General features: G+C 38.4%; 1 protein-coding gene across 4 annotated transcripts in view; it reads left to right on the top strand.

Annotated features, from left to right (window-relative positions):
• The window catches only part of STAU2 (staufen double-stranded RNA binding protein 2), a 164,245-nt gene that overhangs the window by 119,806 nt on the left and 24,353 nt on the right, over positions 1-20,086 (top strand). The gene's annotated exons all lie outside the window — the stretch shown is intronic.

Genomic DNA, 20,086 nt, shown 5'->3' with positions numbered 1-20,086 from the left:
CTGGTTGCAATTGTAGCAGCTAAGGCAAAATGTTTATTTGTAGGGAACAATGACAATTGGAATAGTTTATTATGATATACAAAAAATACTGATTTTAATAGACATTTCTGTGACAATTTTCCAGTGTAAACATTCAGTTAATTTTTGTGTCAGCTGTTCAACTTGTGTGAAAAGTGTTTTGAAATGGAATTGTCTTTGTTTTTCAATTCAAAAAAAATCTTAAAAGTCTAAAAGCAAATGTTTCCTATTTTTTCCAGTTAGTAAATGAAACACTGTTTCTTGCGTAGGAAAACATTTCTATCTGACTCACATTTCCCTGAGAAAACAGTTTGTATCATACAATTAGTTTAGTTTGACGGGGAAACAGAACAAGGCAAGACATGTAAACATATTACAAGGCTTACTTTGATATTTAAATGCTCTTTTTTCTTTTCCTGGCCATCTGAAAAAAGGTGTGGTGAATGTAGTCAATTGTAAATAGAAACTCTGTGTTTTCAGTCAGCTTCATTGTTAAACCCAAGAACTGCTGACCAAGTATGAAGACTCCGGTTTGAGCTGTCCCTCCTCTGTTTATTAAATCTGTTAAGACTTAAGTGTATTTTTACAAGTTCATTAATGTATTCCATTCTCTCTGATGTATTTTTTCCCACTATTATCAGATTTCATTATATGGGAGGAATTATCAGATCAGCCCATTATACAGCCAAGCAGCGTTAAGTCTGATTGGAATTTGGGCTTCCCTCCGTTTACAGGGGGAATATTGTGTAAATCAGACTCTCGGGTTTCAGTGGGAGGCACAGGGCTGCACAGCATCCATTTGTCAAGTTGATTGCACCTCAGTGAGGTTGCATTAGCTTGTCTTTGAACAGAAGTGAAATCCTATGCGAAGCTCCCCTTTCTGTCATTTACACTAACATCCATCCTCTTAAACCAAGGCCTCAGAGAAAAAACAAAGTGATGGCACAATATAATCAGTCACTCAGGTTGTCTGTCATCTGTTTTCTTAAGGAAATGACTTTTAAGTTAGTGGAGCAGAAAATTGAGGAAAATTAGCAAAAGGTTGTTGTAGAAGCAGGAGGAATTTTTAAAAATTACAGATGTATGTAGAGAAGTTTGATTGCGTACAGCAAGTTGACTTGCATTTGACTGTTTTTTAGTTTAGTGCTAATATAATGCCAGTGTACCCAATATGTAATAATTTAACTTCTAATGAAACTTTGTTCATAAACTTCAATTGGGCTGTAAACGCACAATAAAAAGCTGGTATGCACATTTTCAGCTTTTATATCAGTAACTGTTTTATGCTGCTGGATACTCAAGTAATTTGCACTCTTTCCCATGTGTCAGGAAAGCTGCCTACGTATCTCAGAAATGTGAAACAGGAAAGGCCATTTTAAACAGCTCTGTGAGGGGGCTTGTAGGTTTTTTGAAAATCAGAGAACGGCATTTTTATTCTGTTGTGAATGGCAGCAGTAAGTGACATTGCTTGTGTTAAATTGATGTACAATTAAACTCCTACAGTACCATCGCAACAGTTGCTACAGGGTTAATGGTGTAAATGAAGAGAAGATAAAGATGTATACTTTGCACACAGTAAAAAGCAGCATATTTTATTATACTTCCTTATCTCGCATCTTTCTAAACTGTCCTTTTATTCACTCTGGAAATAAGTTTTTAATTAGAGATACTTTGGTTTAACTTCAATCAGTAAGACAACCAGTTATTTGAGGTATCTTAAGGGAACGTTTTTCATTGTGGTATTCTTTTAAAAGAGGACTGTGCATGGCTATTTTAAGTCAGAGCAAAATAGCACATTCCTCATTTAAAATAAAAACTGTAAGCTCTAACAACAAACTAGTGTGAATTTTGAATTTATTTAGTTATTTTGGGATAGATACGCCTTCTAAGAGCTTTCCAGACATGCAGAAAGTAATGTGACTAGCATCTGTCAAATGTCCGTCCGTCCTTCCTTCCTTCCTTCCTTCCTTCCTTCCTTCCTTCCTTCCTTCCTTCCTTCCTTCCTTCCTTCCTTCCTTCCTTCCTTCCCTCTGCCCGAGGGAAGATTGCATGCAGTCTTTATTTGTTTTAATGATGCAGATACAGTAGTCTAAAATGTATAGATTAGCAATAGAAATACTACTCCTGAGTGATAAATCTGCATTCCTGATTTCCTTTTTCTTTGTATGTCTTTTCCTCCATTTTTTTTCTGCTGGACACAGAGGCACAAAACAAGTGAGATTACTAAACTGATGCATCTGAATGTACCTTCAGATGGAATGTGATGTGACAATAAAATATTCTGATATTATACTAGTGTACTAGCATAAGAATGTAGAAAGAGGGTTACTGTTTTAAATACTACGAAAAGCATATTTTAATAATTTTAATGCACAACTGTAGTTTGCGGCTAGTTTAGGTTTTCAGTCAGTGTTAGATATTTCATGTCTCCCTTGAAAAAAACTTAAATTGGCTTCACAATCTTGAAAGCACTTAAATTTGAGTAGCTTTACTTAATAGTTACATGCACTAAAGTCAGTCAGATACATAAGGGTCTGCAGGATCAGAGTATAAGTGAATCCATATTTTTCCTCAAAAATTAATCTTAAAATGAATCTTAAAAGATTTCGGAAGAAAAGTATTTTTAAACTCAGCATAAAAAATTGTATAAAATGCTACAAGTTATAGAACCATCAACTGCACTGCTTATGCATCTCACGTTTCATGAAGATATATTACTCGAGGTTGTGATATGAAGATGGTAATGACTACATTTTACACTTTTTCGCTTTTATAACCTAATGTTAACATTTAGGAATTCAGGAACTTGAGAGCCCTAGGATATCAATCTTGATTAGTTTATTTTTCTTTGTAAAGATTTTGATAGCCTGGTAAGGCTTTTGTTTGAAACAGTATTCTTTACTTCCTCTTGTGGGGGATGAAATATTGTTACATCCAGCTCTTCCTCTGAAATAGTGAAAAATAGTTTAGGTAACTGAATCTTTGATGAAGGGACCTTAGATTGAAAAGTCTGGCATTTAATTGCCCTTTTACTCATAATTCTTCTGTGTTTAACCTCAAAGGTGATTTAAAAAGTTACATCTTAATTGCATAGCCTTATTCAATCATTAGTACTTTGCCTTGCAGCAATTTATTACAGCTTTATTTCCCTGAACCATCAATGATGATGATGCTGAATTTTATATTAGCCAAATGTCCTGTTGAGATTAATGTGGTAATATAGATTTTATGCATGCTTTTTCTGCTTTAGTATTTGTGTTCTAGATTGGGGTTATAGGTACAGCACAACTGCTTAGAGAATGCTGTGTCTATTGCCACAAGAAATTATGCTGGAGGTTTATTTGAAAATGTGCATCGGCAATAGGAAATAATAGTAGGGCTTTCTCTGATGTGCCTCTCTAGCTATTTTTACAGCTTACTCTCACAGCGTTTTCCTCTTTGAATATAATAGTTGAACTCCCGTTGTGAGGAAAGCATGGTGATCAGATGGGCTCAGAGATGCGATATGGGCACAAGGTTGCTATGCCACAAATGCCAACATTAACACTGGGCAAGTCACTCTTTAAACTGTATTTCTCTTTCATTGGAGATTACTATGTTCTGAATTTTTTTAAGGGTTCCAGGTACTAAGGCTATGAAATTCAAAAAAACCCTTGTGTCAGTGGAGGATCAAGGTAGAATTCATTGTGAGCATGTTTCTTGTTATGTTCTCTAATTCATTTGGACAGATATTTAAATATGTCAAGTAGAAAGAGACCCTTTATGCTACTCTATGTAACTGCCAGAATTTAAAAATTTACAGATTTTTCCATACCATTCCAAATCCTCAGGTTAGAGCTGGCAGCTAGCAATGTCTATGATACAAGCATTTCTGCTTGCACAAAGCTCAAGGGGATTTCAATGGATGAGGCTGGTTTGATGAATATTTCAATCCAGGTGTGCTGACACCAATGCCAAGAGCATCGTCTTACCTTCCCCCCACTCTTGGCTTCTCATTCCTGACCCTCTACCACACTTTCCTTTGAGCCATCGCAGCTGTTTTTCCTGCAAGCGGTGAGGGAGACAAGGCTGGGGGAGGACAGGATGGCTCCCTTCACTCACACCATTCGCACAGCCAGGAGAAGTGTCAGTTTGGCTGCAGACTCTGGAGCCAGCTGAGTGGGGTACGTAGACAAACCAGAACCATCTCCGCAGCACTCCAAAAATGCGAACTTGTTGTGTGCTTCTTTAGGTGAAATACCATGGAACTTGGTGAATGTTACATCTTTCCTTTGAGAAACAGGTACGCTCATGCCAGCAGCAGTTCAAACAAAAGCTGCCTCCACTCTAATCTCGGGCACATTTCACCTCCTGAAGCAAAAGCATATGTGGTGACATTCAGGCATCCAAACTAAGTGGAAGAAGGGTATGAATGGATATTAAACTAAGCTTTATGGGTATCAAGTGTATTTGGAAGAGAAGTACAAAAGGAGAAGAAAGAAAAACAAATAAAGCGGGAGAAAAAGTATAGCAAAAGACTCAAATGAGGAAAGGAAGTGAAAAAAAAAAATTCATTAAGCATTATGACAGTCCCACAAAGGTGTATGTGCTGGCTGAAAAGGCTTCAAGAAGGGATGGCAGACATTTTTTGTTGTGGCATATCTCCTGCATTCTAGGAAACAGGAGTGAAGCTGGGGGCAGGGAACTTTGGAGGTGTTTTTTTAATTAGATATGCCTAAAAGATGCTTGACTTCATAGTTTTTCTCCTCCTAATAGAAACAGCCCTCAGGGCCTCAAAGTTTGGCTAATCATTTAGGTCAAAAGGGTAATAATAATGTAGAAGACCATGAATTAGAAGGGTACTCTGGGGAAAGCTTGACCCAATGCAGAAGTAGAAAATAACCATACAATAGTCTGTAATGGGATCCTCTGAAGCTGAATGGGAGAATGAGGGCTCATACAAATATGCTCACCATCTAATATGAAACATAACTCCAGAAGTATGTATTTTTATTCCCTGTTACAAGAGTGAAACCACAGTGGAGTTACTGTAACACTGAGGCTGAACTAATCCCATCACAGGATCAGATCTTGGTAATAAATAGTTCCAGGTGTGATCCAAGGACTGGGAATGTTTAAACTGAAAGGTGTGGAGTTTTTTTAGGTCTTTCCACTGACAAGGGAGAGTTGTATGAAGTGTGTAACTCTTGCCTCTCAAAAGAGGGACCTACTTATTGCATAGCATGTTTTAAAGGTATTTCTACCTCAAATATTTTACTGAGAAAGTTGATGTTATTCTGCTTATGTTACAGTTAGGGAAATGAGGGATGAGGATGCTCAGCATCTTGCTAAAGTCAACCACCATACCAATGGCAAACCTGAAAGTATAAATGCTGGAACAAGGCTCTACTTAGGGGGCTCTGCTCCTTTCCAGGGCATCATTACAATCTGCCACTTCATCATGAAACTTTGGATTTGTGATGGGACAAGTTTGAAAAAGAGCTACTCTTGAATCTGCTTGTCTTGTAAATGGTATTAGACAGGAATGGAATGAGCATGTATTTAAAGATTGTGCCATACTGCACATACATAATGGACCATACTAAGATTTTGTAGGCAGTCTCATAGCCAATGCATCCATGTTTTTCAGTCTTTGATTTTACAGTTTTATGGACTATGTCTAGTCAAGTTCTTGGAACTCTATGAAATAGGCTATACTTGTATATTTGGTTGCTAGCTGCAGTTCTCAGTTTCTTCCCACAGGCTGTGGCTGTCTTGGCAGCAGATAGATAGCATGGCAACAGGTAGAGTTAGTTATCTCAGACACATAATTCAGGTAAGTTTATAGCTGAAAAAGGAGCTGCCCAGAGCTGGGTCCGAGGACACATTAAGCGTTTATATCTATTTCTGTACCATAGCCCCTGGTCAGAATTTATACACCGATGTCAGACCAATAGGTAGGTGGTGACTTTTACTTACAACCGAGAATTTTCCATGTGTACATCGCACATGGCAGAAACAAAAGGGTTTGTGTCCTGGAGTGTTTGCATTTTCTGCCAAATACATATGTGTCTGGAGAGAGCAGAATGGAAAGAGAGAGCCTGGCAAAAGAGAGAGAGCACAGAGAAGACTGCTCCTCTGCACCTACACTGGCACTTACAGGAAGAAAACATGCAGGTGCTGGAGATCTGTGTAAAGAAAATAACCACCAGTAGGCACCAGCTATATGGCCTCAGACTGTGCTTTCCTTTAGTCTGTGCTGCTGAGCAGAGGCTCTGAGCCAGGGACAGAGTGTTCTGGGACATGTCCTCTGTAATGCCTCTAGATTTCTTGAATAATTCACAAAGCTTTTGGACCCCTTTTTCTCAAACACAAAGCCAATTGTGCGTGGATGAGAGTTTGAGAAACTCGATAAGGAAAGCCACTTACTTCTTCAGCCTTTTTAGTCATTTCAAAGCAGTTTTAAATATTCCCTGTTTTCAGGGGATGACAAACCTGACCACTTAGTTTTTTCAGAGTCATGCACTGTAGTGGTTTACTTTTTTCCTCTTTATTAGGGTTTTACTGCTTTATTTACATTGTAATAGCAGTAGTGGTGTTTTGCATATAGTCACATTGCTGTTTATTGGGAACCATACCAAGAAAACTGAGTGCTTCATGATTTAATTATTTGTTTTCTTTGCAAGAATAATTAAAGGATCATTCCAAAATCTTATCAGAGCATGAAAATTTAACATGTCAAGAGTGAAGCTATTTATGTGGCATACCAGTGACTTACTTGCTGATGAGATTTCCTTTTAGAAACTCTCTCTTCGCTGTTTCGCTACTAGTAGGTAGAAGTGTAAAGACTGTGGTTATCAGAAAGTGTTAGTGGGAAGAGAGGATAAGTTTTCAAGTGACCTGTGATTGTAGATGCTTGGGTTTAAAAAAAAAGTTGTCAGAGAAACTGATTTTTCAGAACCAAGCAGATATCTTCTGAAAAATCAAGCCATAGGCAGGTGTTTGAAAGTCAACCAGCACTGACACATCTACTCTTTCTAATCCTTTCTAAATCTAGACTATAAAGTTTTTGAACTCTAGTTACTCATGTGGAACACCACTTTAATTTGTAAGTATTAGATTGTTTCTGAAGTATTGTAGCTGTATAGGAAAAAATGGCAATTAAGATGTTCTGTATAATTAAACAATCTAAGGTGTTGTAAAATGCCTGTATCTTATAGTCAGTAACATGCTTTATGAAATCTCTCCTTTGTTTCCTAGTAGATCTTCTTAAGCCACAAACATCTCCCTGATTATTTTTTCATAATATTTTGCCCATCAAATTAGTTAATACATTCCCAAACAATGGATTTAACTGTTTCCAGTAAAACACAGTTTTGCATGGCATGTATATCTTGACCTAGAAAGTTAATCTGCAGCCTTTCTTGAAGAATTTTTGTGTACTTATAAAAACTGGTCTGTTGCAGGAGGGACTTAAAAGTATTCATCGGTAGATGCTTGAAGGAACAATTATTTAATACAGCAGTATTCAGATCTGCAGATCATGTTTAACATTTGAAGTACAGCAGTAGCAATAAGTCAGTTCAATGTCTCAGCAACTAACTGGTCCCAGAAAGAATATCAGCGGTGTCCCACAAAGTGCTGATCTTCAACATTTTTAGTACTTTGCAGAATTGATTTCTCAGTCCCAGGGCAATTGTCCATATCATGCAAGTGCTGCATGCTATTATAGTCAGAAGCCTCTGTTTGAGAGTAATCCAAGAAAGAATACCAGTATTTTGTTTCCAAGTTCTTTTTGTGAAGTATTTGGCTCCAATACACAGCTAATTTTCATAAGACTCTTTGAAAGTCTCCCTATAGAAAATCATTTTTTTTCCTATATACATAGTTCATTTTTAAACCAAATCTAGCTAAAAAATGCCACATAAGCTATTTTTTCAATTGAGGGACAATAGCCGTATTTTTGTCTTCCCACAGAAGGAATACATTTATGTTTTTAAAATATATGTATTTGTGTAGTCATATAAAATAAGCAACATAAGGATGCCATGTTGAATTAATTAAGATTTCTCTCTCATATATAATCCCAAGTATCTAGATTGTTATAATTTTATTGGCAGAGGAAGCAAGTACATGGCTTGAACTATGAGCAGGACTATGAATATCTAAATATTAACGCACTTCCAAGGTCATGTTTTGGTTTGAGTTTCTGCCTTCAGTGTTGGTTTAGAAGCCCCCACTGATGATTGCATCTCCAGACCATATTTAGCAGACAGGTTTTGCTTGTACTGTTATCACCCCTCCAAAGCCGGGAGATGGAGTATCTTTTGGTCCCTGGTCCCCTTGGCTGCTCAATGCTCAGCTTTCTTGCTGCTCTTTGTTCACTAGAGCGTAACTGCAGGCAAAGTGAGACAGCGGATTTGCCAGGCTGTGGAGCTGCCAGGCCCTAGAGAGCTGTGATTCCCATGGCTATTGCTGTCCCAAGGAACAGAGGGCTCAAAGAAAACTAAAGGTAGAGGACGGGTCACTGATTCAGTCGTCTTCTTTGATATAAATAATTATTAGGAAGCAAAACTTAACTTTCACCTCATAAACAGAAATTAGTACCATTTTTGTTTGACATCATGACATCCTGTGTTGTTAAAGAGAGCTCTTCATGACTACTGGGGATTAGTAGGGGAAAATATTTCACTTGCAGGTCACCAGCATGAATCTGGCCCAGGGCATGGGTGATTGACGGCTGTTCAAATGTGTTGTCTGTAGGAGGCCCCTATGAAGGAAGTTGCAAGTTTTGGTCTGGGTAGGCAGGTGTTTGCACTATGGACCCACGCTGCTGTAATTAGTAATCTCTGCAAGCAGTGCCATGCCCACTGCCAAAGTGGGGGCTGTGTGGAAACCCAGCCTCAGGGTGGCAGATGAGGATGTTGGTAGGATGGGGGGGCTTTCTGCTGCCTGTGCTGTGCTTGCACTGGGAAGTGACATGAAATCAGCACTCTGTGCAAGCTCTCTCCTAGGATAAGGTCATGCAAGTGAAACAGGAGTCTGTCCAAACTGCTTTGTACATGCTGGTCTCTTTAATCGTGAGTGTTCCTGTGTGTTGTAGCCCTGGAGAAAGTGCATGCCAAAGGGAAAGGTTTAATTCCCTTCACTATTTCTGTTCCGGATTCTTTCCTACAAATCTGCATTTCACTGGTCTTTTCTATTACCACTTCAGCTCCTTGCTACAATTTCCCATGCATGCTTTTTTTCCCTTGTAAATGATGTGAAGAAAATACCTAGTGTTATCTTCTGTGCTGACGCAAGAAAATTAAAGGAGGTATATTACAGTTCTGTTCGCTATCCTTTCCAGAGAAGACTGCTGGTTAGGTCAATTTACTTGGCACTGTTCACTGCTTTAATCTTAACTTGAGGCATGCTGTAGATATACAGCTGCTGGGTCTAATGTCTTCATGCATGGTTGCAAGCAAGCCAGTTAATTTCTGTTTGTTGAGAGGCAGGAATCAAGCAAATTTTTCTTTGCTGAATGAAAACATTGTGGGGCTGGTAACAGGTGAATAAGCAATATTGGATAAGAAAACAACCTAGAATTACCACCTAAATGTTGAAGGACATGATTCCACAACAGAGAAGTCATGGTTTCATGCCATTTTGGCAGTAGTTTAGCCTCAAATCTTCGATTAGAATAATTAAAAAGAAAAACTGACTTGACAGACTTTGTTTGGGAGAAAACATGCCACAAGTGAAGAAGCACTTTATCTTTGAGTCCACTCCCAGTGCTACAATCTGCTAACTGGAGTGGTCAGTGTTGCTAAATATACACACAGGCTACAAAAGCTAAACAAATTGTTCCCCCTATCACACTGAGGTCTGCTCAGGCTCTTAATGACCTCTTAGCTTATATCCATCGAGCTTGTGACTTTATGTCCATAGAGGTAGCACTGGCTATGCAGTGTTACACATGCATGTCCTGTTCCCCTGCCACATTCTGTGGAGTCTTCAAAGATTAGGACTTTCGCTGGATCTTTTGACTTTGAAAAGGTCTTTACAAATATAGCCAGATGAAGTGTTAACTACTTAAAAATAGTTGCTAATAAAACCTCCAATGTTCTCATTAGCTGTAAAATGCAAGGGCTATGGGTCTGTACCTCACCCTATAAACAATTAGGCTATCATATTAAAGGTAGCTTAATTCAAAATATACCTTAAAATTACATGAAACTGTTCATATATTTAGAAAATAAAACTTTAAATAAAACAGACATCAAATCTTAAAGTAGAAAATGAAGTCCAGGTCTTTCTTCTGCCAGGTGACCACTAATTGCTCTAATTATTTTTGTTGTTCTTGTTCCCATGTCTGCATTCATAGAATCATAGAATGGTTTGGGTTGGAAGGGTCCTTAAATATTATCTAGTTCCAACCCTTCTGCCATGGGCAGGGACACCTTCCACTAGATCTAGGTATTCATAGTGAAAGAGCATGCTTCCAAGCAGTATAATATTTTATTACAAGACCTTCTCCTGTACAGACTACCTTCTGTCATTTAGTGCATAGGCACTTCGAAGAAGTGGGAGATCTCAGGCTAAGAGGGATGACGAATCAGCACTTCTTACTCTGTAGCTGCCAGAGTCTCTGTATTGTCAAACTACCAACTGAGAGAAGTTGTATTTCAGAAACCTTCTACTGAAGAATCAATAAAAGGCTATAAAAAATGACAACCTGCACAGGATAGAGACAGAATTAATCCCATGTGTGTAATTTCCATAGAATGTATCTCCACTGTTAGTTAAAAAGACAGCTAAGATGCAAACTTCAGTCTGATGTTTCTTCTCAAGGTTGACTGCTTAAAGCACTTCTCTGCAAAGTTCTGTGTTTACCTACGCCCCAGATGAAAAGCCACCTTACACTCCCCTACACCTAGTGGAGCTAATGAGCCATGCTTTTTACCCTCCCAAAACTTTTGGCTCAGCAGAAATTAATCCACTTTCTTTGCCCGGTTCTAACACATGCCACCAGGTTAAGCCAGGAGAATGAACCTTCCTATGCTTTTATGCGCACTGGAGGACTGACTGACAGACAGGTAGCACTTCTTTGTGTTTCATTAGTCATTATGTCGTTTGACACTAAAGCTAAACCAATTTAATTGCTAGCTGCTACTGAAAGAGGCAGACTCATCTCTCTCCTGCCATCTCACTTCCAACTGCATGGTTGCTCTGGCTCCTTTGTGCAGGTATCTGGCCCCAGAAAAACTTGGTTTAGGGATCTAGACCTAGAAAAAATGAACCCAGTGAAAATATGGGAATAGATTTAGAGCTCCACTTTGGGATTGATCAGGTGCCCATGGTGGTGGAAGACGAAGGGCAGAAGCGTGTTCCTGGGGTGGGAGGAAAGAAATTGGACAGCCAGTTTTAGCAGTGACACAGTGTTAGATCAACTTAGTAATCTTGGCAAACTAGCCCTGGTATTCTGTAGGGAATAGTATAATTGCAGCATTCTGCACTAAACCTGTGATTCTTATTGAGAGTCAGCCTGTATAACTGAATTAACTTTCCCAATGAATCATGTTTCTAATGTAGTTCATCAGGCGTGGTTGCACAACCTGTTAGTTGTGACACTAACATGTTTGCCTGACGTGCCACCTCTTGTCTTGGTGCAACTTTTCAGGCCTGTAGGATGAATGAGGTGAGAAAACTGACTGACATTAAACATAACTTTTTTTTCCTGGCAAATTAATTGTAGTCAGGTAAGTGATAAGTCCTGACAAACAGTTGTAGCAGCATAATTAATGGAACAACTCAAGGATTGGAATGGTGATGGGGGAGTGGAAGGAAAAGGAGCAGAGAAGAACTGCTTAAGCAGATATTGACACCGAAAGAACTATCTATATAATCATTGTTATAGTATGGTTTTAGTGAAGGCTTTCCTTTATCTGAAGTGTAAGGGACATTTGCTTTCAGAGCAGAAGTTCTGAGTTTAACCATATTGCTAGCATGCCACATTGTGAATTGTTGTGACAATCTCAGAGATTAACAGGGTAATGCAGTTTGCTTCTTGTTGTCAGTCAAAGTGGGTGTTACTCTGAGCCCTGGATGTAGGGTAAGATAAAGCAGCTATCCGACCAAAACTGGCAGTAAGTTAGTCCTAGAAGGAGTTTCTGGGATTAGATAGCTTATTCGGGGCTGTTTTTTCATGCAAGATGAATAGGGGAGGAGGGAGCTAGGGACAAGAGGGGAATTTTGCATATGGCACATCAGGGGCATGCTTGCCTTGCAACTGCTAAGCTGGAGCAGACAGACTGGGTAAGGACAAATCTGAACCTGCAAATGTTGTAATTATATATATATATATACACCTTTGCTAGTGTCTGAAGGAGTTCCACTTACATCAGCATCTTCTAACTATAGCTCCATGCTTTCTCTGACGGTATTTTTCAATAAATACCATCACTTGAAGTGCTATGGAGCCAATGCACTCTCAGGTTCTCAGCAGGGGGTTACTGAAAAGGAAGGAGAATGACAGTGGGATCGGTCCCCCAACATGAAAGTGGTATTTTACAAAGAGCTTTGAAGAGTTTGGATATATAAAATTTTATGGTTCCTCGATGTCTTTCAGAGCAATTAAAAATCTTGCCATATGCTCCAACCTTCTTTTTGTGTGGCCATGATTCAGGATTACTGCTAGAACTATTGTGAGCATAGTGGATGTTTGGATGATTTGGGGCATGATTTGAAATGTGCTCAGCATCCCACACTGACTGCAGCCCATTGACCTGGAGTGCTCTCAACACCTTGCCACAGCAGCCACAAGTGGGCTGCACTATATTAACTTCCTCATAAGGATATTTTTTTTTCTTTCTGCCTTTCTTTCTGCCCAAATTTGTAGGGGTTGACAAACTTTCTCTCAAATAATTCCTTAGTGCTACTTTGCTCCACAGTGTATGAAGGAGGAAATTTGTCATGCAGAGCTGCCTGTGAGTCAGACCTGTAGGGCTTGTCACTGGCACATCAGGTTCTTATGCGGAGGCTAAAAACAGTTGGTGTCAATGCTCCCCATTAGCCGCCCTAATTTTCAGATGGAAACTTAACTGTCACTTCGACTTAACTGCATCGTTTCCTCACGTACATTGATGTGCCGGTTTTGTTTTCCTAACTGTACAGTATGTAAAGGCTTTATAGCAAGACCTGAAATGTTGGCTAGTTTGTCAATGAAAGCTGAAATTTCACAATCATCCTCTTTCTTACAACCTTTTAAAACGGAGGCAGAGCTACCTGTATAAAATTTTGTTGTTCTTCCTAGTAAAAAATCCCATTCATTTCATGCTAATTTGGGTAACTTTTTCTTCAGAACAGGATCTTTTCAAGTATGTCTACAGAGTATAGCTGCATACTGCATGACATGTTGAAAACTTTTAATATTTTACATGTGTAAATATGCTTTATTACTAAAAGTTTCCTTTATGTACTGTAAGCCCTGATCTTTATTTTAGGACTTTGTTTTGCTTCTAGCTGTCTCTGTTGCTGAATTTGAGGTATACAGCTCAGTCACCTTCTATCTAAAAAAATGTTTCACTTGTTTCCCTTGAAAAATTCTGAATTTCTAATTATAAAAGGGAGCTGTTTGTCATTGTTTGAGGTGTCTGTTTGACAAGCAGTCATGCAGAAATACTGCAATGTGTAGGCTCCCAGTATAAATAGAAGCAATCATGATCCAAACTGTGGATAAGTAATTAGAATAATAAGTAAAAATAAAGAAGCTTTGTCAGTTTGCATTCCTTTTCCTGAAGCAGCTAAGGGCAAGTGGAGAAGCTGATCTTTATCTTTAGTTTTTCCCCTAAAATAAGGATAAAATTGGATTTAAGAATAAGAGCTTACCATATGAATTTAGGTTTATGAAGGATGTACTCTAGACTGTCAAAAATAGTATGCCTAGGGCAGATTTGCTTCTAAAGAGAAGAATGCGATAAAGCTTAGGGTTATACTGAAACTGAACTGGAATATATTATGAAATAGCTTGGTTTGGTAATTCCTGGATTGTTACATTCAGATTTTCAGCTACTGTGGTTATTTGCTGATTAAAAAAAATCCTCTGATAAATGCCAAGAACAAGTGAGGTCAAAGGTCTAACTTTTCTTTCTGTCTTAACCTTTCAAAGCAAGAAGATAATAATTTACACTTACCAAAAACTGAATAGTGGCCTGAAGCTATTAAATCTATTTCAAATAGATGATTGAGAATAATGACAATGAAACTACCCTCAGTGAAAAGTGGCCATCATGTCTATGTAACAGACCATATCTTACTGAGAGAACTCTGAAAAGTTGGTCTCCTTCCAGACATTTTTTAGCCTCTGAACTAGGATCTAAAGGATATCATCAAAGAAGTCTGCATATCATGTATGGTCTGTACAGTCTCTAGCATGGCTTAATCAGCCACAATGTTCTAAATTACAGCAGAACAAACTAGGCTTCTGATTCTTTGTTGCATAATCTACTGAGCAAAACAGGGTTTTTTGGATTATTCTTTGCTACAGGTTTGTAAATGTCCTGGAACTAAAAAATAAACAGATGAAGCCCGTTTTTTTGGTACTGACAGTTCTTGTTTCTAGACTAGTTGTATAAATAACTCCAGGACATCTGACATCTTATTCATATAAAATGTGTTGGCAAAAATTGGCAGGAATTGGTTCCATTTCATCAACTTTCTTTTTAGTTCTCTTTTTTTCCTTTGCTGTGGCAGTATTTTGGGTTTTTTTTAAATTGTTTTGGAATTTGGAAGTTTATTCATATCTTCCTAAGCATATAATAGTTCAAGGAACACATAATCCCTTTTAGACAGCAGCTTTTACAACATGCAGTGGGTGCCTCTGAATCAGCATCAAATGTTGGCATCTTCACTTCCTCCTTCATCAGAAGCAGTGATGTTTCATCAGAATTAGTGTGAAAAAAATATTTCAAGAGAGCATAAGGAAGTGATGCTTCTTTCCTCAAGAAAATAAAACAGATTTAATATTAAATGGAAAACCAGAAAGTGGCTTTTCCAAACCATCCTGAGTACTTCATTCAAACTTAATAAGGAATTAGAAATTTTTTATGGAGGATGGACTCTGTTGATAAGTAATAATAAGAATTGAAAATGACTTGTCATAAGACAGAGCTCCTTTGTCTGAGTATTTGTAATGTGAGTTGGTATTTTTTCATGTGTGGAAACCTTGGATTCAGGACATCCGGTTTCTGGCAGGTCCATAAACATGCAGAATAATGTAACTTTCAGTCTGCATGTTTAGATTAATAAGACGCCCTATCACCTACTTTCTCCAACTTTCTGATACATTTGATATAACTACTGGCAAAAATATTTGAACTATTAAAAAAATAACTTCTGAGCTTTTGAGCTTCTGAGGCTTGTAAACAGTGACTATCTCTCAGACTCATACAGGGACAAGGAGCAGGTGCCCAGCAGACTTTCTTCCTGCCTCCTCCCCGCCCTGCCTTTCCCCAGAGGTAATACAAGCGCATGGTTTGGGGGAGGCACTGCAGCAAGCCTGGAGGAGCAGGCAGTGAGTACTTGCTGCTGTGGTGTTCAGCATGTGCACCCTGGCAACTGCTCTGATGAGACCCTAGGAGTAGTCACGAAGGTGAGTGAAATATGGTGGGTCTGGCCTTGAAGACTGCTGAAAAGCTGTGGGCCATGGCCATTTTCCCACCTGGTGTTCATGTCTCAAATAATTCCAGTGTATGCAAATCTTCTTCCTCCAAACCTCATCGTTCAACACACTGAACTCTACACTTCAGGCGACGGAATGTAAAACTTAGAAAGGTCCAAAGGTTTCTGCTCATAATGGGATCCCAGTATCACTTAAGTTCACGGATTACCTGGTCCTTTTTATTTCTTAAATTGGATATTTATAAGATAGAAAACCCACAATGTTACAGCTTTCAGGAGCTTAGTGGGAAGAGCCTATTATACTATAGGTAAGTATAACCCTCATCTCTCCTGCCAGCTTCCCTGGTTGGAATAACAGCCTGAGAACAGGTCACTTTATATAAAGTAATAACTCTGGGGGATTCATGGCTTTGCTCTTCCCAGATTATGAGCCCAGACATAAAAGTCTGACCAAAGCAAAGGAGTCTTTAGAAAACCTTTCCAGAGGAAGGGCTGGATGTTTAAGCTGTTTTCCTATCCCAACTCAGCGAATGATTTTTCTGGTATCATATATCAACAAATAAACTTCTAGCTAAGCTATGGGAACAAAACCAAGAGGTTTTGGCCAGTAATAATATCACAGTTGAGTGAGAGTGATACAGAAACCTCAATTTTCAGAACTTAATTTTGTCCTGTATTTCTAATACTCTATTTGAAAATAATAGATTACTTTCTATCTTATTTTTATTTTAACTTTATTTCACAATTAAATTTTACATCAAAGTCACAACATTTCTCAATGTTGAAATCAATATTCTCTGATAACTTAATTCCAGTTCTGGATGCAACAGACCTAGATTCCTTCCTACACTAAATGGAAACAGAGTGCAGGGTATTTAATATCCTGTCATTGAGACAGTGCAGACTGCTACTATACAGTGAGTAGTATATAAGTATGTGAATTCTGAGAATTAAAATAGACTGGTTAGCTAATAAAAGAGTCAGATATAAGTATAGTGATTGTTTTTATATCTAAGTAAGGCCACCCTAAATAATTTAAAGCAGTTTAAATGTTTTGAACCATCTTTTTTTAGGGTAATCTGTGCAGCTAAGTCTTCATAACACTACTTTGAAATAATTGATTTTCAAATGCTAAAGCAAGCAAAGCATGAAGTTTAAGAATGTAAGGCAATAAAGACAAATCAGTTCCATGTAAAAACCTATTCTTAAAAAATGCAGTGCACCTTCAGTGAAGCACAACTCATCTTTTAAGAAAGACTTTGTTTAGTGTGGAAGAAGTCCTATCATTTACTCTACAGATATATTGTATTTTCTTGAAAAAAACACAGAATTGGTTAGAGGAAGTGGGCAGTCATAGCTTTGTCAGTTATAACAATCTACAGTCTCAGACTGTTGAATTCAGAATATACAGATGTTTACAACTTTATATACCCTGTAGTCAGATAAGGTCAATACTCACTTGGGCTAGAGCAGAGCTGTTAGCAGTCTGACCACTTGCTTTCAGAATCTGAATTCAGTAGCTATTATCTCTCTGTTGTTGCCCAGTAGTATACTGGGTTTGGCTAGGATGGAGTCAATTCTTTTCACAGCAGCCTGTTTGAGGCTGCAGCTGAGATCTGTTACAAAACCAGTGTTATAAGACACCACTGTTTTAGTTCTTGCTGAATAGTACTTGCACAGGGTCAAGGCCTTGTCGGCTTCTCACTCTGCCCCTATGCAAGCAGGCTGAGGAAGGCAAGAGGTTGGGAGGCGATACAGCTGGAACAGCTGACCCTAACTGGCCGAGGAGATACCCCATGCTTTACAACATCATGTCCAGCAGTAAAGCAAGGAGGGAGTTTTTCCAAGGGTAGCCATCGTTTGGAGAGTGGCTGAACATCAGTCTGCTGTTGGGAGGTGGTGAGTGATTGCCTTTGCATCACTTGGTTTTATCTCCTTTTCTTCACTTATTAAACTGTCTTTATCAACCCATGAGTTTTTTTCACTTTTGCTCTTCCAATTCTCTTCTCCATCCTGCTGGGGGGAAGATTGAGCGAGCGGTTGGATAGGAGCTTAGCTTCCACCACAAGTAGGCAAGATCTCTCTGAAGACTTTCAAATATTTCATGGCAGCAGAATACAGTATTCTGCGTTAATGAGATGTTTGCTACTGAAAGAACCCAGCTTCAAGTTTAATAGTTTACATTGCTGGAAATATTCAACTTTATTCTCAGTTTATAATGGAGTTGTGGGCTAGATATCCTCCCCCCCTTTTTTTTCTTTTCCTTTTCTCCTTTGTTAGCCCTCTTAAGAATACAGCAGGCTAATATACAGAATACTAGACTTTGAGCTCATATGTATTCCTTAACCCTAATCTGTCAAAGAAGTATGAAAAGACACTCAATTTTGAGCATTTCAAAATTCAGTTTTAATTTTCAGTTGGGTTATATGCAATATTTTCATCAATGGTCTGGAAATAAGCATAAAAACACCTCTCAATTATTTTGCTGAATGCACAAAGACCAGCAGAGTGTTAAATGGTGGTAAGTTGTAGAATACAATGTGGTATGCCTTGCTGATTCAACAAAGTCTTTCCTGACACAGCTAAATGCATGATTATTCATCAAGGAACAAGGGATCAAAGCCGTGCTGACAGAACAGAGAATTTTAGCTTGGAAGTAAGTAACTGATCAGGGGTCATATAAAATGGGCAACTGAATAAGATTTCCCATTACAGCACTTGACCACAAATGTCACAGATGATAGTAAATATGAGTTACAAGTTATATCCTTGCATGTGGCATTGGTCATTGGTAAAGCTGATGCTGGAAAAATTCATCTGGTCCTGATGCCAGCATTTTTAAAGGGATATGGAAACACTGAGGTAAGTTCAGAAAACAGCCACAAAAGAAGTATTTGCTGGAGGAAGTGGGGGCAAATGCCTTCTGGTGAGAGACTTGTTTGGTGTACTACTGAAATTAAAAAAAAATGGGAGCTGACTTGACTCTATCAAAGTACTTAAGAAGAATAATATTTTAGTTCCTAAGGTACTCTTTGACATAACTGAGAAAGACGTAATAAGAACCAATGGTAAAAATCTGAAGGTATGCAAATTCAGATGACAAAGACTGAGTTCTGTTCAGAAAAATGCTTACCCATGGAAAGAAGATGCTAAATATCTCTAACTTTCTGTGGAGCAGGATGGGATTTCTCTGGTCGACAGACAAGGACATCATTGTCATAGTAGGACATACAGGAGGATAGACTAATCTGGATCAGATTCCCTTCTGGTTTTATGAATTGATGTGTATATATGGTTTATAATTATAGAGCAGAAACCTCACTAGCCTGTAACTTTCATCACTAGTCCAAGTAACACAGACCAAGAAAATCAACGTGCATTTTCAGAGAAAGAGAGAAGCTAAATTGAAGGAAATGTACTGGAGTGTGGTGCCAACTTGCTTTTATAACGAGGTCTCAGATGAAATCTGAAGAATGAATTCTGCTACCTGAGAGTGGTTGGTTTTGAAACTGATGATTTGGTGAGGTGTCTTTTTCACTTCTCTTTGTTGTATTGAGTAGTCAATTCAATGTGTTTCATTATGGTTTAGGCCTGTCTTTTCATCTTCTGTAGGCGCAGTTTCTAGCTAAGATGAATTTCTCAAAATAGGAAAGGAAGTCTGGTATCCAGTCTCTGGTTAATACAAGCACAACTCAGAACTGTAGTTTCGCAAATGTTTTGAATCAGGCTCATTATTTGACTTGTTTGCTGTTGTTTTCTGATGGGAAGGCCAAAGGGGTTGGTTTTTAAATTCTTATATGTTGCTTAGTCTCGACTCTTACCTCTCTTGTTCAATGCTGGGATTGAAGAATGGATCTCCAAGTGCCAAACACTGTAGGTGACTCTGTAGTTCTTTATCCATCTAACAAGTTGATTTTTGCACTGCTACTACATTTTTCAGCATTGGGTATTTGTGGGTATAAAGATTCCTGTATTGCATGTATGCTGGGGCAAACGGCCAATGCCTTGACATAAACACAATACTGGAATCTTTATGCCCACAGGTATTTTTTCCTCTTTTTCAGTTAAAAAAATGATTAATACTTTCCTGTGGATACTGTGCCTTACCACAGTATATGTTTCCTTCCACAGTATTTTTCTGTTTGTAGAGTGAGCCTATTTTTGCCCATGCCTTATAACTGCATGGAAGATTGAAAACTACAGAGAAGAAGTTGAATAAAAGCTCTCAAAAGCATTTAATGAACTGAAGTCGGGCTCTGAAGTTGTGGGTTCAAAATCCATCTTGGATCTTGAACTTGCAGACAGTAACAGTCACTTTGAATAGTAACAGTCACTTTGAACAGTCATTTTTTTTGAGGGAAGTGATTCTGCCCCTCTATCCCTCTCTTGTGAGAGCTCATGTGGAGTACTGTGTCCAGTTCTGGAATCC

Source organism: Phaenicophaeus curvirostris, chromosome 3 (assembly GCF_032191515.1).
Source record: "Phaenicophaeus curvirostris isolate KB17595 chromosome 3, BPBGC_Pcur_1.0, whole genome shotgun sequence".
NCBI lineage: Eukaryota > Metazoa > Chordata > Aves > Cuculiformes > Cuculidae > Phaenicophaeus > Phaenicophaeus curvirostris.
The sequence above is the reverse complement of the archived record's forward strand: the minus strand, read 5'-3'. Positions and strand labels throughout refer to the sequence as shown.